The sequence below is a fragment of the Pan paniscus genome, chromosome 2 (assembly GCF_029289425.2).
Source record: "Pan paniscus chromosome 2, NHGRI_mPanPan1-v2.0_pri, whole genome shotgun sequence".
NCBI classification, from domain to species: domain Eukaryota; kingdom Metazoa; phylum Chordata; class Mammalia; order Primates; family Hominidae; genus Pan; species Pan paniscus.
In genome coordinates, this window is record NC_085926.1 from 59963651 (window position 1) to 59989842 (window position 26192).

Sequence of the window (26192 nt, forward strand, 5' to 3'; positions counted from 1 at the left end):
ATTTGTTTAGTTTTTAGATACTAACAAGAGAAACAAACTCTTGTACGTTTTTCTGTTTCTTTTTTCTTGTTGTTTTAAGACAGCATGCTCCTGCCTGGAGCTAAGCAGCTAAGGGGCATAATAAAACCATAATTCTGCAATTGCTAGTCTCACTAGAATATCAACCCCATTCCACTATTGGTAGAACTCAGAGCCCAAGGGGAAACACACTGAGCTCAACTGGTCAGGCCTGATTTCCATAAGAGAGAGGGGAAGAGAAAGAAGAAACTGATTAATTTTGCTCATAATCAGGAAATTCATGTCAATGGTAAACTAGGAAAAGAAGCATTTTAAAAATCAGGGTTCATTTTTCAAGAGAGGAGAAGGGAGGCATTCACCCACAGGGCATCTGATACTTAAAAAGATAATTATCCATCTTTGGCAGGCCCGCTTTATTATCATGGGTCAATGAACCATTTAGAAATGAAGAATTTCCTTTCATTTCCTTTGAGCAGATTGCCAGCCTCCACTCCCACGAAGCTGCTTTTTCTGTGCGAAAAGGGACCCTTCCCCATATTCCTCCTCCCTGATTTGAATTACACCCTCGCTTAGGCCTGACTTCACCAAACCACAGCAAGGGTGACAACCATGCAAGCTTCCAACGAAGTCCATAAGTGCTATATTAGGCTATGTTCACACACAGCAACTCGGTGGGGAAGGAAGACATTTCACTTAAACAGTGGCGTACTGTGAAAACTGGTGGAATAAATCAGACAACCTATGTATCTAATGTAAATTTAGTAATATCAATGACATCCAAAAATTTTTTTTTCAACACCATAAAAAGATCTTATTGTTTGTCAATTTTGCTTGTTTGCATGTTGCTCCTAGAAAAACAACTCAGGGAAAGCAAATTAATTAGAAGAACAGCAGATAGCTTTTGTAATTCTAATGCCACTTTTTATATGCCAATTGTTTTAAAATAATATCACAGATGCAATATAATTTAATTTGGAGCCTCTTAGGCCTTGTTAATGGGTAAATTCCATATTATACATAGGCTATAAAGACACATTTACTTCTGGATCCTGTTTGCTTGGGATTATCTCCTCTGTCAAGATTTCTTAGCCAACATGTAGGATAACCTTCAAAGAATTAAAGTTACTATATTGAATTGAATAAATGTTTTATCCAGTACATATCATGTGTGAAAACTTGTGGAACTGGTTACCACTTCTCCCTATAATCTAGAGTGGAGAGTTTTTTAGTAATAATATTTTTTAAAGGAAGCGAAGGTCAATAGTTATAATTTAGGTTGCATAGCTGACAAGGAGATTTCTCACAGTAGATGAAAACCAAAGGTGACTTCTTAGAGCAGATGAGATTTAAACTGGACTTTAAAAATTGGGGAGTGATTTAACCAGTGGATTGGGCTGGCAACCTACTCACTCATCCATCCCAACACTGCAGTCTCCTCTCAGTCCAGGGTCTATGCTGGAACTTAGGATGCTAAGATGACCAGGACAGAGTAGCTGACCTTGAAGCGTTCACATTCTAATGTCCCCAACTGTCATGCATTCTAAACAGATCATTACAACACAGAGAGATGAATGCTATTGGTAGAAATCAGTATAGAAAGCTGTGGGAGCACAGGGGAGGTCAGATCTAATTCTGCCTCAGGGTGTTAGATAAACTTTTCCATCTCATTTTACATTTCACCTTTTAAAGTAGAACTATTTCTCCACACCTAGACCAAAATCTGTCCTTAAAAATGGTCCAGCAACTTAAAGTTAGCTTCAAAGAAAGTTGTTAAGCGTTCCTCCTTTGGCCCAAATCACCATTTCACTTTTGTACGTACTCTTACTTACTCGATCTTTCCAACAAACCCATAGACTATTAATACTATTATAATTCCCATGTTGAAGATGAATTATAAGCAATAATTTCTTATAGAAAATTAGAAACTTGCCACACCAGCACACTCAAAATGAGATTAAAACTAGAATTCAACCCTTCTGTCTGATTCTAAAGTTCATGTTATTAATGACAGTGCTGTGATGTCATGCTTGTTAGAGCTTTCATGACTCCATTTTTGCCTAGCCTCTTATTAAAACTGTGCCCTGCATTCCCTAGTCACTCTGTTCATAGAAGGGAACCACTGTTTTCATTAAATAGAAGGCTATGATGCAAACATGCTGAACGCTTAAGAAACACCTAACCTTGGAAAAAGAAAGCAGACGAGACCTACAATCCCACAATGAAAGGAGGCCTCAGCACTGGGCAGTGAGTATGCCTTCGTCCTAACAGAGAATCGTAAGATCAAAAATGAGAGTACCAGCTTGCCTGAACTGGAGGAAGTAAAGAGGGATACAAAGCTGGCATTTTGCCCCTTCTCATCCTGACTTTGGGTTGCTTCAAGGTGACTTGGGCTCCATCATGGGCCAGACTCCTGAGAAAGTTTAGATACTGCAGCCTCTATCACTGGGTCAGGTTGTCAGACACACTGAATCCATTGCTTGTTGGACAGTCTAATTACTGAGAATTATGGACCTTCTCACAACACATGATTCATATCACAAGAGACTACCAGAAACTTGGCAATCCTTTCTTTTTGTTTTCCCTCTTCGTCTCCTCCTCTTCATGCTCACCACCAGCCCAGAACTGACTATCTCTCTTTTTGAACATAAACACTTTAGGTGTTTTTGCTGCATTAAAGTGGTGTGACCACATGCCAAGCCCTATGCTGAACTCTTGCTGACACACTGCCAACTCAGAATACACACAATGAAAGAAAGAAATATTTGCATTAGTCAGGTGCCTAGAGCTGGTGTGGTTTGCTATTTGCAAATATGACCACAAGAATCCCTCCCATCCTACACATGCTGTTTTGTTCTGTGGCTTTCCCCCTCTTTCCATCAAGAGTTGCAGTCTATTTCCTCTCCCCTTGAGTGCTTGTCTTACTTTGTGTTTGTGTTGTTATAAAAGAACACCTGAAGCTGGGTAGTTTATAAAGAAAAGAGGTTTATCTGGCTCACAGTTCTAAAGGCTGTCCAAGAAGCACGATGCTGGCTTCTGAATTTGGTGGAGGCCTCAAGATGCTTCCATTCATGGCAGAAGTGGAAGGGAAAACAGTTTGCAGAGATCATATGGTGAGAAAGGAGGCAAGAGAGACGGGAGGGAGGTGCCAGACCCTTTTCAACAACCAGCTCTTCTGGGAACTAATAGAGCAGTAGAGAGCTCACTGGTTACCACAAAGATGACATCAAGTGATTCATGAAAGATCTGCCCCCAAACACTTCCCATTAGACCCTACCGCCAACATCAGGGATCAAATTTCAACATGAGGTTTGGAGGGTCAAATATCCAATCTATAGCAGTGTTGCTGTGTGACTTTCCAAGGTTAGGCCTTAAGTGATCTTGAAACCTCTGATTATTGCTCTCTTGGAAGCCTGAGACCAACATGCTATAAAAAATCCCAGCTAGCCTGTTAAGTGGCAACATGAAGAAAGAACTAAGGCACCTCAGCTGATAGTCAGCAATAACTGTCAGAGATCATCTCAGACCTTCTAGAGTCAGGAGAGCCACTGACTTCCAGTTTCTTTATCACTTATCTACTGCTGCATAATAAATTACCCCAAATCATAGAGCCTTAAAACAACATTGATCGGCCAGGCGCAGTGGCTCACGCCTGTAATCCCAGCACTTTGGGAGGCCAAAGCGTGCGAATCACCTGAGGTCAGCAGTTCAAGACCAGCCTGGCCAACATGGTGAAACCCCATCTCTACTAAAAATACAAAAAAAATAGCTGGGCATGGTGGCGGGCATCTGTAATCCCAGCTACTCAGGAGGCAGAGACAGAAGAATCCCTTGAATCCGGGAGGTGGAGGTTGCAGTGAGCCAAGGTCATGCCATTGCACTCCAGCCTGGGCTACAAGAGCAAAACTCTGTCTCAAAACAACAACAACAACAACAACAAACCAACATTGATAGGTTTTACTACCATAAGTCTGTGGATGGTTTTTGCTGAGGGTCTCACCTGGACTCACTCATGCAACTGCTTTCAGATGGAAGGTAGGCCGGAGTCTGGGCTCAGCTGGGTCCACTAGGCCCTTCACTCTACATGCTCTTCCATCCCAATAGATGCAGAATCTCTGAAGTTGCTTAAGGCGTACATTGTCCCACATTCTATTGGTCAAAGAAAATCACAAGCCAACCCAGATTCAAGGTAGAGATATTCTGTCTTCTAACAGGATGAGTGGAAAGATGACAGTCAAAAGGGATATGGACACTAGGAAGTTCCAGGGATGTTTAAAAATTAACAGGGGCCCAAGGTATCTTGGCTGTCCTAGTGAGTAAATACAGGATGGCATTTTAGAGTTGAGATGCTCCTTTTTTTTTTTTTGAGATGGAGTTTCGCTCTCATTGCCCAGGCTGGAGAGCAATGGCACAGTCTCAGCTCAGTGCAACCTCTGCTTCCTGGGTTCAAGTGATTCTCCTGCCTCAGCCTCCCAAGTAGCTGGAAATACAGGCATGCACCACCATGCCCAGCTAATTTTGTATTTTTAGTAGAGACGGGGTTTCTCCACGTTGGTCAGGCTGGTCGTAAACTCCCGACCTTAGGTGATCCGCCTGCCTTCACCTCCCAAAGTGCTGGGGTTACAGGCATGAGCCACCGTGCCCAGCCAAGATGGATCTTAAACATCAACTACTCCAATACCTTCATTGTCAGATTTTAAAAATAGGGATAGAAAGGTTACTTAACTTGTTCAAAGTCACACAGTTAGGAGCACAGTTGGGATTGGAGCTCAATTGGTGAGCTTCCCCAACCAAAGCTCTTTCTGTTACACTGAGATGGCAAAACATTGCACATCTGCCACTATTTTCCAATGGTAAACTTATGGCAGAATAATCGACCACAGAATTCTCTCCTTTAACCAAAGTGTCCCCAAATACTTGCCAATATAACCTCTGAGCAGTCAACACCAGTGAGAATGGGCATGTGACATGAGATGCATGTGCCATTTCTGTGGCCTCCCATACTGCCTCATGAAACACAGAACCAACTGCAAAGGACTGGTGGAGTCAGAACAAAGGGGGATGCTGCAAAAGTGAGAATCTTCCCAACTACATAAAATTTCCATTATGTTGCCACATTTTTATTCAAAATAAATTTGATAAGTTCAAAATTTGCTCATCAAGGATAATAATTGATTAAAAATATTTTTAGGAGGATTTCCATGACAAATATGAAATATTTAAATATGGAGCCCTGACAGATAAATGGAAATGTACTGATTCAGATGATTAATTAAAGATGACAGCAGAATATTATGATCAGAGTTGCTCAGACTCGCCCCCATTTAGTTTTCTATATCTCATCTATTCTAGGGATTCAGAATATAGAAGTCACCAAAATAAAGCAAATCATCAAAATATCACTGATTTTGATTAGGCTGATTAGCCTCTGTATATATTAATATGAAGTAAGGCAGTATCAGATAATACAACACAGAATTAATCATTCTTCTGAACTAATAAAAAAGAGTCTGTATTCATCTCGACTGCAGATCTGTGTGTAGTTTAGTGATAAGCAAGGAACATTCCAGCTTGCAATGCAGACCTCAGCAGACCCTGTATAATTCATTATTTGCTCTAACAAACACTCCTAGGCCTTGTAAATGTTTAAAATAATTCTTAATGTCACTTCACAAAACAATAGCAGGATGGACTATCAGCTACTTTTCAAGAAAATATTCAATTTATTTGATTTAAATAGCACAATTACAGAGCTTTGAGTCAAAGTAGGCGGCATCTCAAAAAGTAATCTATTCACAATGTAAGCACTTTGACGGATTTTCATATCAGAAAGGCAGAAATATCACCCTTAAATATTAATAAATACAATTCTGAAGAAGCATCTTGCTTTGTTTGGGCCACACCTCTTTTCAATGGGGATTAACATACTCATTTCAGTAACTCAATAAAGGGTTCATGGGATATTCATCAACCATAACCATAAATGACATAGATGTAATTTTAAGCAAATGTGATTTCCAGAATATGATAAATTCCAGAGCAGTGTGATTAAGATAATGATAACACTCTGCTCAGAGCTGGTTCTCAAGGCAAGCATCTCACAAATATCCACTATCTCATGTTTTGCCCTGGGATATGCTTTGGGTCAGAGATATGATGAGACCTTGGTCATCTGGAGGAAGAGAACCCAGGTATCCTTGCCTAGGCAGCATGCCCTGAGCTGCCCTCAAAACTCCGGTACTGATCTGGATGCTCAAAAGTAAGAATCATTTTCATAGAGAGAAGCAAACAGTTGCCTTTCAAAGAAAGTAAATTGAAAGGGGAGCCCGCAGCCCGATAGCATTCTGGTACAGATTCTTTGGTTGACTTTCACATATTTTTCTGTGAACTTTTCAATGCAAAGTAATCTTATACTGATTGAGGGAAGAGCATCATATCTGGAAAAAAATATGCTCATATAAACTAAGTATGTGGGAAAGAAGTAAATGATATCATTAAAGGAAAGAAACAATATATAACATTTGTTTGCTGCCTAGTATGGTCTAGTGATAATCAATAACCCTTTGAGTTAGATAATATCACCTCCCAATGTCCAGATTCAGAAGTTGAGGCCAAAAAAGTTTAACTGCATGACCAAGGTCATGTAGCTATTAAGTGAAAATCCCAGCCAGGGGCATGTGCTACAACACTGTTACAATGTCCATGCTGTTTCAATGCCTCTCAAGGTTATAAAAACCTCCATGTATAATACCTACTGCAGTGTTTACTAGAGTGGGATGGCAGAGCACTGCTTCCATGGGATGCTCTTATACATTATACAGAAAAAAAATTGTGTGGTCAGAGAAGATTGAGAAACACTGGATGAAATGAAGTAAAATAGCTCTCTCTCTCTTTACCGCAGTATTCATCAGCATATTTACTGTACTACTATGCATTCTGGCTTCTCAAAAATAAGAAATAGTACGCAGCACTGCTCAAATTTGCTTATCTACAAAATAATAATGATTATTAATTATTATTAATATTGTAGAACACTACATAGGACACATGTTTCAGAGGATGTTCTTTGGAAACCTTGAGCATCATTTCCCAAAACACAGAGAGGCCTGAATAATTTTTCTGTTTTTCAAACAAAAAGTTGAGTACACGTCCTATTAATCACATGGGCAAAGAAAGAGAGCATTCTGTGAAATGCAATATGCTGAGAAGTTGAGCATTAAAATACATCAAATGGGATATGGCAGTCATTAGTGCTGTTTGCCAAACAGTTCAGGTTACTGCCATGTCTGGGCATATGGTAGGCCTTCTGGACCCTCGCAGTTGGGTGAAGCTCAAGGAATACAGGTCAAAGAGTTGTGAGCGAAAATGATATATGTCGCTTCTGGGCTAAAGCCCTTAACTGCTAGTATGTGACCGACAGCTTTATTTCCTTCACCAAGACAGGCAGCAATGCTTTGCAATGGTAGCTGCTCTGGCAGTGAGACCCCGAATTATAGGTCAGCAGGGGCCTCTGAGCATCGTGGTCACAGTGACTAGGGCAAGTTTGTTCTTAAATAGGTTTTACCTCTTTTGCTAACCCCAACCAACTTGCAGTAGCTATTTATAGCAGCATGTTGAAGAGGATTCTGAAGCTCTGATAAGGAGCAGGAGGAAAGAACTCAGGAATTTATTAGTTTTGGCTGCCACCAGGGAGGAAAAAAATATTAGCGTGTATACCAAGTACCTGCCATTCTTCAATTAGACAGCAATAAAAATGTTTTTTCAAGAATTCTCTCTCCCCCATTCTTAATGATATAGGAGTCATTTCTGGGACTTGCAAAGTCTCTCAGTAACCATTATGAAAATCTATTATTATTGTTATTGTCCTAGAGATATACAGAAGTGTCTAGAATTTAGATAATTCTGGTTAGGAGAGTACTGAAAAGGAAAATTAACTGTCACTCGAAAGAGTCTGTCCATAATGTGTAAACATGAGAATGGGAACACACCAATATGAAGATGAGCATGTTGTAAAAATGCTCTTAGGAGTTAAGAGTTGAAGGAGTATGGCAACAGAAGAAATAAACTGCACTCAGCAGCTAAAGAAATATTTAAAGATAACTCCAATGAGAGATTATTTTAAACTTCAGATACACTTTGTTATGAGAATCATTTCAAAAACTCTGTAAAAAGCTTTTTAGTGAAGTAGAGATTAGAAAGTAATACTAAAAATCTGCAATGAATTGCAGATCTAGAAAACCACATGCAACATAAATAATTTAATAGCACCCTCACCATACACACAGTTTCATTTCACCAGTATGTGAATGAGGGGAGTGCCCTGAGCACATACCTCCATAGGGTGGCTAGAGTGAAACCTGGGGCCCAAACTCCCACATAGATAGGATTCTTCCAGTGCAAGCTCTATCGGGTTTTGAAAGTATGGATTCCAAATTTAGGTTTGCTTATGCCATTTAAGAGACACTAAAAATTCCAGTTTCCCTCAGATCTTCCATATAGCTGGGCAAGCCAATGGAGCAACCACACAACACAGTTCAGATGCCATCTGAAGGCAAAAAGTAGCCAAACTATAAATATGAAAGGAAAGAAATAGGAAATGAGAGAAAGGGAGAGAGGAGATTAAAGGTAGGGGTGGTATTTAGCAGATGAAGCCTCCTTAGAAGAGAGGAAATACTCCTTTATAGATAGGCTCAACTAGGATTCCTGGTGCTACACACAGAGCTTAACATAGAATTGGCCTTTAATAAATATTTGGTGAAAAAATAAATGTCATGTAGGCTTATTCATTGTTTAATATGGGAAACAATTCTTTCTAATGAATAATTTCTTCAAAATGCTCCCCAAACTGTGGGTTCTTAAAAGACCAGTGAACCAGTCCAGACTCAACTTACTTAAATGTAAACCATTAAGAAAAATATACTTCACGGTAAAAAAAAAAAAGAATTATGAATTCCTAATACAAATGTAACATACCCAGCTGAAGGGATAGAAAAATAAATACAAACTGGTCTTTCCTTCACACATCAAAAGTAGTGCATGTCTTTTAAATGGAAAACTTCAGAACTATTAACTCAGTGAAGCTTGGAAAAGTTCAAAGATAAGAGTGTTCTATGCTTTTTAATAACAATGAGGAACCCTCTTCTATGACAGATACTAATGTTAATAGAAACATCCTTTATTTCAAATAAATGAAAGAGAGTCATACTTAACACTAATTTGGCATTCTCACAGAATATGAATCAACGTCTTTCTCTCTCAAAATCAGTCCTCCATGAGCTAGCAACCTAAAATAAATGATGTGAAGATTTCGTAGTGAGAGGTATTCATCATGTGTTCAGTGAATGAACTTCTGAATGAATTAGTGAAAGATCACAAAGTTGAATATTAGAGAAAAGGATAAAGCCAAAAGACTTTCAAGAACTCTGTATTTTTTTGTATATTCATTCAGTAAATATTTGTGAATTAAGAGCCGACTACCTGGCAAGTACTATATAAGACACTGAGGATACAGCACAACCAGGTACAGTCATCCTCTCCCCTCCGAAGATGTGAAATCTAGAGGGTGAACAGACAAAGGCAACTGACATAGTAACTACTGTGAAAATATAAGGGGTGAGATGAGAAAGAAAAGGTGCAAGAATGCAAGGGCAAGACCGTAACAAGCCAAACCAGCTAAGCTGGCTGTGAACTAGGCCCAGTTCACTTGGTCTAACTGGATCTTCAGGCAAGAGTGCAGGCCCTTGATAGCCTTGGTCAGCAGTCTGGATTTATTCGCCATGCATGGAGAAGCCACTGAAGCATTTCAGACAGTGGACAGTGGAGATGTATGACAGATTCTGGGTTCTCTTTGCAAAGCTGAAGGCCACTGGGAATATCTTTATTGCAGACTAGGTAAAAGATTCAAAGCAGGCCTGGGCTATGGTGGTGGCAGTAGAGATGCAGAGAATTTGAGATGTATGTTTGAGGTAGGAGCAACAAGACTTACTAATGGGGGCAAAAAGGAAGAGGAGGATCAAAGAGGATTCCAAGGTTCTGGCTTGGGTAGTAGGTGAAGAGTGATGTAATTTTGAGATACGGTGGGTGGGACAGTGTCATGTAGCTCACCATTTGGAGACTTTTCTTTCTTGAATTTATAGAATTCTCCAGAAATAACTAGAGCAGTTTCCTAACCTGGGTCTACAGATAGGCTCCAGGGCTTCTATGAATCTCCTGAAATTGTTTGCAAAATGGTGCATATGTGCACGCACACACATTGTTTTCCTCTGGTATAAAATTCTTAAATAGTCTCCTGACCCCAACTAAGATAAGAAACCTAGATTTAAATCAGAAGAATTCTTTGAAGATTAGTCCCCAAGAGAATGATTAGAAACAGGCTAAGACTTTTGCTCACTTTGGCTTAGAATCTAATATACCCAGTACTGAAGAGTAAGAAAAGAAGTTCACTCTGTCTGAGCAATGTGCTATAATTCACAAGCATGGAGCCTCCATAAAAGACAAACAAAAGATTTTTTTTAATGGCATAACACCGAAGTCATTTTAATCTGATTCAGCAGTGAACAATTTAAGACATGTCTCTTCCAACAAAGGCAGCTGGACACATAAAGATGATTGTGTGATCCATTCAAAATTAAAGAATAGGCTAAATGATTTACAACAATAAAGATGCAGAAAATTCTACCAGAAAAAAAAAAAGAGAGTGAAAACTTAGCAGCAAGTGATTTCCAAATGTTTCCAAAACAGGAAGCAAAAGACATTTTAATGTCACTGTGGCAGCTTCCAGAATACAATAAGTTAATCAGGCAGCCTCTAAAAACAAAGCAGCAATTCATTAAAAACAACAACAACTACTACTCAGCAATGAACTGTACTGCCAGAGTGTCAAGAAAGCAAACTTTTTCAAGATAGTGATTTGTATGCAAATATAGCTCAGCATTTATCACTAAACCTCCAAGGCCTGTAAAGGGGGGGGGAAAAAAGTTCTTTCCATCTGCTTACACTTGTCTCCTAATAAAATCAACTGCCAATCACAGGGGAGGCTGGGGCATTTTAAAAACAGTCAAATAAATACATTCACAAATCCAGGGTTTCAAACAAAAAACTCCTTTCTACTCTTTCTTCTTCAAATCTCCTAGCCTACTGTCCTCTTCCTAAATTGGGGTTAATATCTGTATCTACTTCATTGGGATGTTAAAAGTGTTTTTTCAAAATAATAGCATATTTCACACCAACAAATAAAAGCTGAACGAATGGTTGGTTTAGAAAAAAAAAAAAAAGTCAATGGAAATGAATTCCTTCAAAGCTTCCCTCAATCCAGCAATGGTAATGCGGTTATGTGATTGAAACAGTGTCTCACTAGCACCAGTGTTATCGTTTAGAACCCAGATCTTCATTCATCTCATGTTTAAAATGTCTGTACTTTTCTACATTCCACTCACCCACCCATCTCCATTTTCTCATTTGATCTCTGTTTTTTATTTCCCCCTCATAATGTAAGCATCACTGGTAGCAGAGTCTAGGAATTAATTGTCTTATAATCATTTAGTCTTCCTCTCCAGTTCTAACTTACGACTTTTTCAAAATATGGTTGCTAACAATAAAAAAAATCTCAAAATGTGAAAACAAACAATGGAAAAATATTTTAAATATTTAAACGCATTTAGAATTTGCAACTTTTTTTCACTCTAATGTCATTTTTCAAGCTATGTTTAGACAGCACAGAACACTATATGGTTTACCTAATGTTTAAATTAGTAGATCTGGCCAGGTGTGGTGGCTCACGCCTGTAATCCCAGCACTTTGGGAGGCCAAGGTGGGTGGGTCACTTGAGGTCAGGAGTTTGAGAGCAGTCTAGCCAACATGGTGCAATCCTGTCTCTACTAAAAATACAAAAATCAGCTAGGCATGGTGGCACACACCTGTAATCCCAGCTACTCGGAAAGCTGAGGCTGGAGAATTTCTTGAACCCAGGAAGCAGAGCTTGCAGTGAGCCAAGATAACGCCACTGCACTCTAGCCTGGGTGACAGAGTGAGTAAGACTGTTTCACACACGCACGCACACACACACACACACACACACAGACAAAAAAAATTAGTAAACCCAATAATCCACAAAGATCTATAAAAATATGAATTTACAAGATTTCTATATATTTGAATTTCATTTTGCATATAACTGAAAAAAAATACTTAAGCATGCCTAAGGAAAAAGAAAACTATGGAAACAAAACAGATGTTCTGGCAATTCTGCAACAGTTTCACATTTGTATATTGTTACTCCTCCTGAAGAATCCTAAAATTCACTCTCATTTTCTTTATATGCTTAGATATTAAAAACATGTCTTTGACAACCAACAGTCTTCTGTCATGGGGAATCAGACATCGGCCCCATAATCTCTCATTACCAATGTCACCATTGTCACTGTCTTTACCATCATCACTTAAAAGAAAATAGAAAATGCTTAAATAACCACAGCTAAAATAAGTGTCACAAGTTTCTTACTGATTAAATGCTCCTCCGCGAGACTGCAACCTCGACTACTACGCCATAGAGTTCAGATTCCAACACCTTTAATGTTTCTATAAGGAAAAAAAACCACAAGGGTTCTCCCTGAAAACATACTCTTAACTCAGAATCTCTTCCGGTTCCATTTAGTTTATAAAAAAAAAAAAAAAAGAATAATTCAGATTGAAGGATAGTATTTTGGATTTTCAATGTTATTGATATTCCTCGATCCATAATAATTTAGCTAACATAGATCACTGCCTATAGAGCAGTGCTGTCTAGTGGAACTTTCTATATCCTATACTGTTCAATATAGTAGCCACTAGCCATATGTGGCTACTGAGCACTTGAAATATGGCTGATGTAATCAACCATATTTAATTGCATTTTGTTTTAATTTTAATTTTACATTTAAAAATTAAATTTAAACTTTACATTTTAAATACCACCCTGTAGCTAGTAATCACTTGTAGCTAGTAGCTATTACATTGTACAGTTCATCAGGAGAGGCCACAAATTTATGGTAACAAGGAGTGGTGGAACTGGCACAACTGGAAAACACATGCCCCAAGGTGGGTGGCCACCACCTAGAGATTTTTTTGTTCCTGAAGAAACTAGAAATTTGAATTGCTATGTGTAATTCTCTTCTATTTAACTTTTGGCAACTATAGGCAGTCCTTCTCATGGTTCCAATATGCACATATTTCAGTTACTCCAGTTTAAACAACACCAATTCCCCAACAACATGGTTTAAATTTCAGTTACCATGTCACATTAACTCTGGGTCATTGCGTAAAGTACAAGCTCCACTACTAGCTCTTCAATTCACAAATTACCATGTAGATCATAGATGTGCATGATGATCAGAGACCAGTCACATCACTTCTTCCAAAGTCTGTCAGTGACTGATCACTGCACATCTGGTATTCAGTCAGAGGCAGCCAGCAAAGTATGTAGTTTTGTATCCCACTGATCTTCCAGTGATGAACCCACATATTTCACCAAAATGGATAATCGAAAGAGGGAACTGGCCAAGAAATATGAAACACAAGTGACCAAAAACAAAAACAAAAAACCAAATATGACAACCCCAGAAGTGCACTTTGAATCAAATGTAAATAAAATTATAGAACAAATAACTGACTTTGGGAATGTCAATTGCGCTGATGTTCAGGAGATTCTAGATATGTAACCCAAGGAATTTAGTAAAGACAAACTTATTAACATAAATTAGCAAAGAATTTATGATGCAGAAGAAAAAGATGTACCAGAGGAAGTGACATCAAAAAAGTCACATTTTAAAAAACGTCCTATTTCATGACATTGAAAACACAAAGGATGAAATATTGGAAGGAGATCCACACTTTAGGAGGGATTATGACAATCAGCCAAAGCACAGAAAAGATGCCCCATCTGTACTGTTAGTTGCAGGATAAGAAAAACAAGGCAAGAATTGTTCAAGAGACTCTCAATAAGTGATTTTCAAAGAAATAAAGCACTTCAATTCTTAGTGTTTCTAATGTTTTAAATTACAGTGTACTAAATTAGTATTAGTTCGTTTTCTACTTCTTTCATTATATTTTTCTATTTCTTCATATTCTGATAACCTATAGAGGGTTTTTAATGATTAGAGAAAAACGTTAAAGGTCATAGAACAGTCATACGTTTTCCCATTGATTACTAAGTGGACATTGCATGGTTTCCGCTTGCATGGTCATTTTTATAGTCCCACACTGCTGTATAAGATGAGGGGTACTTGTACTTCCAATGTGTTAAAAAATACTGGGTGGGGCAAATAAAACATATAGGTAACAGGCCACAAATTTAAAACCTGTGCCAAGAACTAGTGTCATATGTGATGTGCATCTTAATATTAGGAGAGAGCAGATGAAAGAAAATCAAGGACTGTGACTTTAAAAAGACATATATATGCAGTCTCTCTCCAGAAAGAGCAGACCCGTCATCATATGCTCCTGAATTCTCCCACCACACTGCCTGGCAAAATTAAAGTCAAAGTTCTCTTTTGTTTCCCAAGTAGCCTGAGAACTGCATGTTACTGTCAACCTAAATAACAGAGGCTCTCTAAAAGAAAATGATATTTATTGAGAAATGGGCCTTGTCTTGGGAATACATGTGCCACAGTAAATTATGAGTATTCAGCCAGGTGAAGGAAGACAAAGGTTTTTAAAGGGCAAGTGAGGAGAATTACCTAATTGTTTTGAGGTAATTATCCTTGGTTACTAGGATCAATAACATTGTAGCACCAGAAAGAGGTTGGACAGGCAGTTGTTGGGCAGATGTCCTCATAGAAGTATTGTGTGTGTGTGTGTGTGTGTGTGTGTGTGTGTGTGTGTGTGTGTACAGATGTGATGGCCTTGGTGCAGTGTGGCTTTTTGCAGAGTCTTTTATGATAGTTTTTGTTATCAGGCATTTGTACATGAGAACCCTCCCTTCATGGCCTTTCCTAGCTCTATTTGTCAGGGTTTTGTTTGTGACTCCATTTGATTCTGACAACTTTTATATTATCAAACCTCCTGAACTCTGAATGCATCATTAAACCTGGCTGTTAGCATTAAGGTTTCCCCACCAAATGTTCTCTTGTACATCACAATATGACTGAAGGGAGATTACACAATGAGTAACATCAATACCATGCATGTTCTATATTCCATATGGATAATGCACAACAAGCAAAATTCCTGCCAAAATCCTTATTTTGACACAAAAAACAGAATGCAGCTATAGCTGTATGTTTTCCTTCACAATGTTCCACTATAGGCCCTTTCTGTAGTGCATTATCTGCCGCTGGTCCAGAAGCTCTTTAAAAACAGAGGCCACCTATTTTTCATCCTTGGATCCAAAGACCAGCATATGGAGCCCAGGTTAGGACAGATGTCACCTCTTAGTAGACTTATCAATCCCATCCCATGAAGGTATCCCTCCTTCCTTTACTTCCCATTTGTTTGTATCCTTCATAGCTTATATCAATCTTGAAATTTTAGTACTCATTTATGATTACTTGTTTTCTATTGAGAATGCAAACTGAAATGAGGGCAGAAATCAGGAATGTCTGCTTCTCAGCTGTATTCTACCTGGATACAGTATACTGCACATAGAGCACTTGCTAAACATTGAATTGGTGGGTCAATGGATGGATGGATGGCTGGGATGGATGGATGGATGGTAGGTGACTGGGTGGGTGGTTTGAAAAAATGTCTAAGGGAATGACTATTAGAACGAATGACTGTTGAATGAATTACTGTTTCATTAATAAAAATAAATAAATAAAAGCTAAAACTATTATTTTAGTAAGTAGAGAGTACAAAAAATAACCGTTATTTTCCTAATGTTTTATAACCATAAACATAACATTCTCTGGGTTGTCTTCCTTTTCCTAAGTTATGTCCTCAGATAAATCTAAAAATGAGAATTCTTCCAATGGGTGATCTCCCCTGGTCCAGTCTACTATTTGCTCAACTACAAGATGGAGAAGTTTCACTTTGCAGCAGCATGTGTGAAAACAGCTTGGAAATTTTTGTAGAGAATAAGCTCAAGATGAGTCAACAGAGAAATGTTGTTTCTACAAAACACGTTTTATCTCAGATTGTGAATGCAAGTCTGGTGTTGAGTTGAGGGAGGTGATTTCTCACTCTGATCTTATTGACAGGGATAGTCATGGAGTTTTCTGTCAACCTGGGAGCCACCAGGAACAGCCTGTAGCACATTCACAAAAGAGATCAGTATGGCTGAAGAAAATCAAAGAAAACAGAAATGAGGAAACAAGGGTCAACCTTTGACTATACCATTGCAAAGGCAGTCATTCTAGGAAGGAGGAAAGATGCAGGTGAACCAACTAGTAAATGGTAGAACAGAATCTGAATCCAGCATATGACCTGTGGAGTGACTCAGATCTGGATTCCAATTCCATTTTTGCCACTTTTTAGCCATTTGACTCTGGGCAAATAAACTCTTATCAGTAACCTCACCTGCAAAATGGGGCTTATTTATTCTCATGGAACTGCATTTCAGAGTAACCAAACAGCACCAATGATGGACTATTCTTCAAAGAATTCTAGCATTAAAAGCAAAAGGAGTAAGATATTTACCAAAAAAAACCCACCATTTTAAATCCCTAAAAATATAACTGACTCATGCAAAATTATCAACAGGTGATTTAGGGCTTAGGTCAGGAGTTCTTAACCTGGGGGTCCCACAAAGGCTTAGCAGAGGATGCATGGATAAAAGGAAGGAAACACATGAACATGAATGAAAAAAATGACACATAGTTATTTTTACTAATTTTTAACTAAAATTTTGTATCTTATTAAATCACAGATGTAGGCAATGAACCACTGTAGTAACAGCAGTACCTATTATTTGTGTCACAGTATAAATCACAGGTATTTAAAAAATATGTAAAGTAATAACTTGATAGTTATTGCAGTTACCTTGAAATATCATTTATTCTAGAAGTACTTATCATTACAATTACTATCACACAATTATGATGGTCATTATAGCTACCAGTTCTCGTTATTTAATATGTAATAAAGAAATGCATATTTCACTGCATCACAAATTTGCTGTTAATATTGTCTTAACTGTTATTAAATAACATGAATTTCCTTGGTACTTCTGTATACTTAACTGTCCTTAATTAAAATCATTATTGGGTGGGAGGGTTGCTTGAGGCTAGCAGTTTCAATCCAGCCTGGGCAAAGTAGTGAGACCCCATATCTAAAAAAAATTAGCTGGGCATAGTGGCGTGCACGTGTGGTCTCAGCTACTCAGGAGACTGAGACGGGAGGATTGCTTGAGCCTAGGAGTTCAAAGTTGCAGTAAGCTATGATCATACTACTGCAGTCCAGCCTAGGTGAAGGAGCAAGACCGTACCTTGAAAAAAAATAAATAAATAAAAAATAAAAACATTACTGGGGGAAAAGGTATACAAGCGTCTCCAACAGCCAAAAAGATGACTGAACCAAAAAGGTTAAGAACTCCTGCTTTGGATGAAAGTGTGACGGGCAAGTTTATAATGGAGAACTAGGCTGTTACTACCTAAATCTGCTGATCAATTTCAGGATTCTAAGAGCAGGACCTCCAGACATTATGCCTCCCTATACACTGTGATTTGAAGCACATAATACTACTACTACAAATGCTTGTATCTGAAAATAATCCATAGACCCACAGCTGTCTAATAGAACTTTTTGCGATTGTTTACACTATGCAACACAGCAGACACAAGCTGCATTTGAAATGTGGCTAGAGCAAGTAAGCAACCTGAATTTCTAATTTTACTTAAGTGTATAATCAGCCACCTATAGCTAGCATCTACCCTGGAGCCCACCTTAGAGCTAACTTACTTTACACCAAACACAAGATAGAGAAACAAGTTAAGTAACACTAAAGGGAAGCAAACAGACAAATCCAGACTATAGAACAGCTACAGGACAACTGACTCAGTTAAAAAAAATTCAATGGCATAACAATATTGGATTAAAATAGCACTAAAACAAATAATAACCAAATATAAGGTGTGGATCTTATTTGGATCCTGATCCAACCAAGCAATGATAAAAAGACATTTTAAAACAGTCAAAGAACTTGACTACTGCATTAAGAAATTCCTATTAATTTTGTGAAATATGATAATGGGGCCAGGTGCAGTGGCTCACGCCTGTAATCAGCACTTTGAGAGGCTGAGGCGGGGGGATCACCTGAGGCCAGGAGTTCAAGACAAGCCTGACCAACATGGAGAAACCCCGTCTATACTAAAAATACAAATTAGCTGGGCGTGGTGGTGCATGCCTGTAATCTCAGCTACTCAGGAGGTTGAGGCAGGAGAATCGCTTGAACCTGGGAGGAAGAGGCTGCGGTGAGCCAAGATCGCGCCATTGCAGTCCAGCCTAGGCAACAAGAACGAAACTCCATCTCAAAAAAAAAAAAAAGAAAGAAAAGAAAGAAAGAAAAAGAAATATGATAATAATATTGCCAATTAGGGAATTTTCATAGTCTTTAAAGATACATGCTGATGTGTGTAGAGCTAAGAAAATACTCCTAACAATTGCCTTAAAATATTTCAGCAAAAACTCAAGTGGATAAATGAAGCAAGGGTGGCAAAATCCGAATGACATTTGAATCTGATTGAAGGTAAACAGGCCACCCTTTGTATTATTTTTGGTGCTTTTTTTGAGTATGTCTGAAACATTTCAACATTAATTTTAAATGGGATAATGCATTGGGTACAGTGACCAACACATAGTAAACATTCAGTAAATGTTAATTAGCAAGTATTAGCATCATCAACATTATCATTTATGTTCTCAAAAGTCAAAACTAAGATCAATCAGTAAAAAATACAAAGAGGTAGCTTTCAGCTTGATCTAAGAACAGGCTCTGGGAAGATGAAAATACACCATCTCGTGAGGGAGTAGCCAACAGAATATTCAAGATAACAATAACAGCAGTGACTTACATGATTGAGTACTTATAATGGGGCAGATGTGGTTCTAAGCACTTTCCATATATCCCCTCACTCAATCTTCACAACAATTTCATAAGGTAGGTACTCTAACTGTCCCTGCTGGAGCAGAGATTGATCACTTGGTGAGGATGCTGCAGAAGAGGGTCAAGGTGAATGGCTTTGCTAGTTGCCCTTTAACATCCCTGATAACCCTGAACTCCTGTGATTCAATGAACATGTCATTCAAATGAATTGTGCAGGTTGGCCAGCTGGCTGGCTCACACACATATACAGGGCAATTCTTGCTTTTACTTACTGAAAGGTCTTTAAACACCACCTTTCCCTTTCAAGTAGGAGACTAAAACGTCACAGGTATTTAATTATCTGTAGGCAAGAAGATGATATGATCAAGAAAATGCTACATTTAAACTACTCCATTTACCCACTTTCAAATTTCCCATAAATTAGAGGGGAACATCTTCCCTAGGCAGCCATTTGACCAAGAAATGTCCGTGGTATATCTTCGTCCACATGTTTCAGAATATAAATCCAGATTACACAAACTAAAGTTGGTATAAAGGCTGTCATCATATATTATATCATTTGGAAAGAAATATTGGTGACCTTATCCAGTATGACTGTTATAATGGTAATAAAATTGAATCTTTGAAGATTACACTTCTGGTCAAAGTAGTAAAATGTGACCTTATTCTATTCAACATTGACATTTATTATATTAATTTACATGTAAAAAACTGCATTAGAATGATATTAATGCCCTGGTTAGAAATGTTAGAAATGGGAATGCTCAAGAACTTCAGAAATAAGATTTCACTTTACCAGCCATTCATAGCACTGAGTTTGTTTGATGCAAATCAAACTAAATTTCCTTCACCAATCTCTGATTTGGTTCTAATTTTATTATTATCACTATCTCATTCATACAGGAGATATTTTTCCCAATGCCTCTTTAAACATTTTATAAACCTTAACTCATTTTCATCATGCTCTGGAGAAAAAGATAACACAGAGCACTGAATATATAAACCTGACTCAGAGGATCAAGCCATCTGCTTATGACGGGGAGAGTCTCCTCAGCCCAGTAAAACTGGGCTTAGCGATGAGTATACATCAGATAGTGCACTAGGTCCTAGAAGGATACCAAGGTCCAGAGGTGAGAAAAGAGAGTCAGACCGCCACATGAGTTTCACAGAATGGCCACCATGCAGCAAAAAGATCACTCTTGTTGCCCAGGCTGGAGTGCAATGGCACAGTCTCTGCTCACTGCAACCTCTGCCTCCTGGGTTCAAGCAATTTTCCTGCCTCAGCCTCCCGAGTAGCTGGGATTACAGGTGCCTGCCACCATGCCCAGCTAATTTTTTGTATTTTTAGTAGAGAAGAGGTTTCACCTTGTTGGCCAGGCTAGTCTCGAACTCCTTGCCTTGGCCTCCCAAAGTGTTGGGATTACAGGCGTGAGCCACCACACCCAGCCAAAAACATTTTTATACTGGTCAAAATTTTATAGGGAGGTCCCTCCCTTAAATATAAGTTTTGCAAACTTTCAGTTTGGGGGTAGAACATGGAATCATGCAATGAATTAAGGACAAGATTCAGCCACACCTCAACAGATTATTTTCTTTTCACCATTAGCCCAAAGTCCAGGCTTGCTAGGATGGGTCCCAATTCTCCTTCCAATTTTGTTTCTCACTATTCTCGCCAGCACTTCAAGGTTCCAACCAAAATTAACTTTTTGCTATGTATTTCCTCATATGTCTTAGTTAATATCGTTTTCTACTCTGAATATCTTTTGACTTTCTATCAATAGGTTAAGCTAGGTGTTGCTATGATAACAAGCAGTCCCAACATTTCAGAAGCTTGTAACAAAAAAAGTTTACTTCTTGCCTGCTATTTGTCCATGGTGGGCCAGCAGATCAGCTCTGCCCATCTTTGGCACTCTGATATCCAGGCTAAGAGAGCAAAAACCAGCTCAAACACTGTTAGGAACCATCCCAAGGGGAAGAGAAAACTGCAGGGTCTTACATCAGAAGTTAGGTGCTTAGTCCAAAGTGACACAATTCACTGCCATAACTAGTCATGTGGTTCCACCAAACCACAAGAAGCATAATGCTACCATACACCTGGAAGAAAGAAGAACTAAAAATATTTGATCAATACCATCAATGACTCCCTATCTCCATGTGTCCCAAGTCTTATAATTTTTCCAGATCTAAGTTAGATTCCACCTCCTCCTAAAAGACAACCACAGTCCTTCCTGCTAAAAGGAAACTGTTGATATGGTTAAAATATAGAGCATGTTATTTTACCTCATAAGACTCTCGTGACTCTCTGAGAACTGTGTCTCTATTGGAATTCTGTGTTTCCCATAATGCCTTGCTAGATAAATATTGCTTGAATGATTGAACAAGTCTGTCTGTATAATGAGAGTTTCATCTCCAAAGACTTCGAATACCCTGGAGGCTAGTAATACTTGGTAAATAATAAAACTTTATTTTTTCTTATTTATATCATAAAGATACTTAAAACAATATTAAAATGATCATAAAGATGAAATAAAAATGAGCCCATAGTCCCGCCACCCTAAACCAACAAATGTTTTCATTTCTTTTCCTCCTGGTCCTATTCAAAGGGCATCCATTTCCTTTATATAGCTGTATTCAGGGTGCATACAAAGAGAGAATTCTAAATAGAACAGAAGTAACTGCCCAGTCAACAGGTGTTTTTTTTTTTTTTGTTTGTTTGTTTGTTTTTGCTCCTCCCCAAGGTAGAGACACATTGGGCCATATCCTGATACTGAGACTTATTTTCTGCAATAAAATCTCCGTTAATTTAAAGCTTCTAAGCTGTTTAATACAGTCACCATCATTAGGAAATATCAGTGTAGTCTTTACCACTACTTCCTCTCCTTGGCTCAACACTGGAAGAAATTGCCTCTAGTGAAAGGAGATTGACTTCCAACATGAGAAGAAGGAAGAAAAGGGAAGTGTATGCTAAATCTTGGACAGTTCTGGGGAACATCGTAGACCAACGTCACCTTGTCACGGTCCGACGTTAAGACATCATTAACAAGAGCTAACAACCAACATTGAAGTTTTAACCTCATTCGTGAATTTATCTGATTATTATTTTGCTCCATTTAGCTCATCCAATTCTTTTCATTTTATCATGCACTCTTTTTATTTGTGTAGTCTGAGTTGAACCTTTTCTAAAACAAGGTAGAAAATACATACATAATGCTTCAAAAAAATGTTTTCCATTCTGCCAAATAGGCACTAGGAAGTCTCACCAGAGTTGATAAACAATCTAGATGGTCATTTAACCCACTCAGCTTACTTAAAACCAAGTCTTTTTTTTTTTTTTTTTGAGACGGAGTCTTGCTCTGTCGCCCAAGTGCAGTGGCGAAATCTCGGCTCACTGCAACCTCCACCTCCCAGGTTCAAGCAATTCTCATGCTTCAGCCTCCTGAGTAGCTGGGACTACAGGCACGCACCACCGCACTGGATAATTTTTGTATTTTTAGTAGAGACAGGGTTTCACCATGATGGCCAGCCTGGTCTCGAACTCCTAACCTCAGGTGATCCACCCGACTTGGCCTCTCAAAGTGCTGGGATTACAGGCATGAGCCACTGCACCCGGCCTAAAACCAAGTAAGTCTTAAAATTTGTACTCAAAACTACTTTTTTTTTTTGAGATGGAGTCTTGCTCTGTCACCCAGGCTGGAGTGCAGTGACATGATCTCGGCTCACTGCAACCTCTGCCTCCCGGGTTCAAGCAATTCTCCTGCCTCAGCCTCCCAAGTAGCTGGGACTACAGGTGCATACTGCCATGCCCGGCTAATTTTTTGTATTTTAGTAGAGACAGGGTTTCATTGTGTTGCCCAGGCTGGTCTTGAACTTCTGAGCTCAGGCAATCTGCCCGCCTCGGCCTCCCAAAGTGTTGGGATTACAGGTGTAAGGCACTGTACCTTGCCTCAGAGCTACTTCTATACTGAGAATAAACACCCAAACACCTTTCAATGTTATTAAATTTCAGAGTAATGACTTTTTGTCTATTTTCTATTTTAATAGCTGATAGATTAGTAGGTTTTCAAGCTATATTTTAAACTTTTATGTTCAGTTTCCTAACCACTGCCACATGTACACATAATTTATACTCTTACATTTTTGAAAGGGTTTATTATTTTATGTGCTATAGTTATTGATCTGAATCAAATCTTTCTTACTTGATTCAACAGACTATAGTGGGAATAAAATGTGACTATTTACGAATGTTAACCACTGCTGTAATTCATATGAAATCTGCCAAGCCTACTATATTATGAATAATATTATATATTTTATCTAAGAGTCTGATAACACCTACCTCAAGTCTAAATATTCTCTGAAAAATTTGTCAGAATAAAACAAGTGCCCTTAAATAATATTTTCAGGTATAACTGCAGACAGTTGCTTGTACGTTTGTCTTTAACTTTAATACTGTCTCAATATGCATGAAACGCTTGATAGTTCAATAGTTGTTTTCATGAGTTGTGCCTTCATTAAGGTACAAAACATTAAACACCTGGAATGCTGCTCGAACTATTCCTAAGGGAGAAATTTTGGTGACAAATGAAAGGGATACATTTTTAAGCTGAAAAAGTTGCTCGCTACTGATAAAGAATTTGTATCAGAATATTCCAATAGAGCAGAAGAAAGCAACATGAAAAGAAAATTAACATTCATTAAGAAACAGCTACCATGGTGCGAAACAAAGATCACAAAGCCAAAACTGAACAACAATCAAATTTCTACACAAAAAATAAGACACATACAATGCCTACAGTTCCAATCGTCTAATGCTGTGTAACAAACTACCCTAAAACTAAGTGACTTAAATAACGGTCATTATATACTGCCTCTTATGGTTTCTGGAGGGGGCAGTCAGGAATTTTGGATCATCTCAGTCAGAAGGTCTGGCTCTGAACTTTCATGACACTCCAGTCACACCGTGGCTGAGACTAGGGCCATCTCAGTGGCTTCTATATGTATGCCTGAAACCTAAGCTAGGATTTGAATAGTTAGGGGCATCCCTCTCTGGCTCCTTAAGGTGTTTCCATGTGCTCTCTCCCGCACGGTGGCTTCAAGGTAGCCAGACTTATCATATATTGCCTTGAGGTTCCCAAGACATATATCTCAAGCTAGAAAGAAAACCAAGAAAAGCCAAAGTTCCTTTAAGGACCTAGTCTTAAAACTCATTTGGCCTTACTTCTCCCATCATCTGAGCAGCTCCACTTTTATCTGTTTCATACATGGGGCTTTGGCATAAGAGCATGTTGACCAAAGACTGTCAAAGTAACCAAACATAAAAAGTTTAAAAGCTAGTGGTTGGGATGAAGTCTAATGCCCCAAACTTCAACAAAGCTAGGTGATGGAAAAATACTGCTGAGGGGAAGACTGCTTAGGTGATGGGCAAGAGAGTCCTTGGAGAAAGCAGATAATCAAAACAGCACCTAATTAAGGTACAGATAATTGAGAGCTGGATTATCACTAAGATTGTATGTATAAAGATGCACTAAATATCTTATTTTCAATTTCTCTTATTTTTCTATACTGTTATAATAGAAATAATGTAATAACAGCAAAAGCAAAAAATAGTCCTATAAAGTGTTCACATGGTGAATTCAATACTTTTACACTGGGAAGATGATGGTGGAAGATAGTATCTCAGGCAGCGCAGTCCAATGGAAGATCTTAGAACCAAATGTATTGAGTTGAAAACATTAATGCTGTCATTTCTGAGCCGTCTTAACTTTGGCAAAGTAATTAACCTGTCAGAGTCTAAATGTCCTCATCTGTGAAATGGAAGAAATTATGAGTTCACAAATTTACATTGAAGAGTCACTGATCCACCATTCTTTAATTCAGTCATAAAATATTTATGGAGAACCAAATATATGCCAGGTATGATATGGTATGGAAATACAATAATGAGTCAAATGCCTACAATAATCAATCACCAAACAAATGTTTATCTTAAGATGACACCCATAAACATGTCCAACAAAGATAGTGTCAAAAAATTGATGTCACCTAATGAATAATTTCCTTCTTTCTTTTTATTTATTTATTTATTTTTTTGAGACAGAGTCTTGCTCTGTCTCCAGGCTGGAGTACAATGACGTGATCTCGGCTCACTGCAACCTCCGCCTCCCAGGCTCAAGAGATTCTCCTGCTTCAGCCTCCAGAGTAGCTGGGATTACAGGCATGTGCCACCACGCCCAGGTAATTTTTCTATTTTTAGTAAAGACGGGGTTTCACCATGTTGGTCAGGATGGTCTCGATCTCTTGACCTCGTGATCCACCCACCTCGGCCTCCCAAAGTGCTGGGATTATAGGCATGAGCCACCGCGCCTGGCCTTTCCTTCTTTCTTGACCTTCCTTTCTTCATACCATAACTCAGTGATAATTAGTAGGGGGTGAAACAGAGCCATAATACATTCATTTGTGAATCTCCCCTGTCCTCCTCACACTTCTCTTACCTTTTCTCTATTCCCTTCTCCCAAGCCTGGTTCTGGCTCTCTTATGCTTCAGAATCTGTGAAATTGGTTCGGAGGGCTTCAAAAGAACTGCGGAGGCTAAGTCTGTATCATAAAGATTTAGGACTAGGGGAGAGGAAGCAAACACAAAGAAAAGTTGGACCATGTAAGAACTAGAAGGAGAGACTGGGGAGCTGGTCCTGGAGTGACTCCAGGGCACCAACATGTAGGGGAGAAATACTGCTGAGGGGAATGACATGATTTCTGTTTCTTTGAGAGATTCAAGACTGGATTTCCTTTTAATTAACATGGGGTGGCTGATCTATACTTCTTGAAGGCAACTCTAGGTGGGGGTAAACCACCTAGGGCCTCAAGATGTATTAGAACCTCACAATAGCAAACCTGTTGCTCCCCTAAAAGCTAGAAAGGGGGGTTTACAAAGGAGATAAACCACAGGTGTCAGATATGTATCCAAAACATCTCTCTGAAGGACTTTTCTCAATAAAAAAAAGCTACTGATGCATTTAAAATTAAGCAATAAAACAAGAAGTACCTGTGCATGAAATATTTTTACATCTCCCACCTCCAACCCTGAAGCCATCCTATTAGCAACCTACCCTATGATCCTGACATGACCCGACAGAAGGAGACTTGCAGATCCAACTGCTCCTCAGAGT

At 38.6% G+C, this 26192-nt stretch overlaps 1 protein-coding gene across 10 annotated transcripts in view; it reads right to left on the bottom strand.

The window, feature by feature from the left end:
• FHIT (fragile histidine triad diadenosine triphosphatase) overlaps nucleotides 1-26192 on the bottom strand; it is a 1503390-nt gene that overhangs the window by 268034 nt on the left and 1209164 nt on the right. The gene's annotated exons all lie outside the window — the stretch shown is intronic.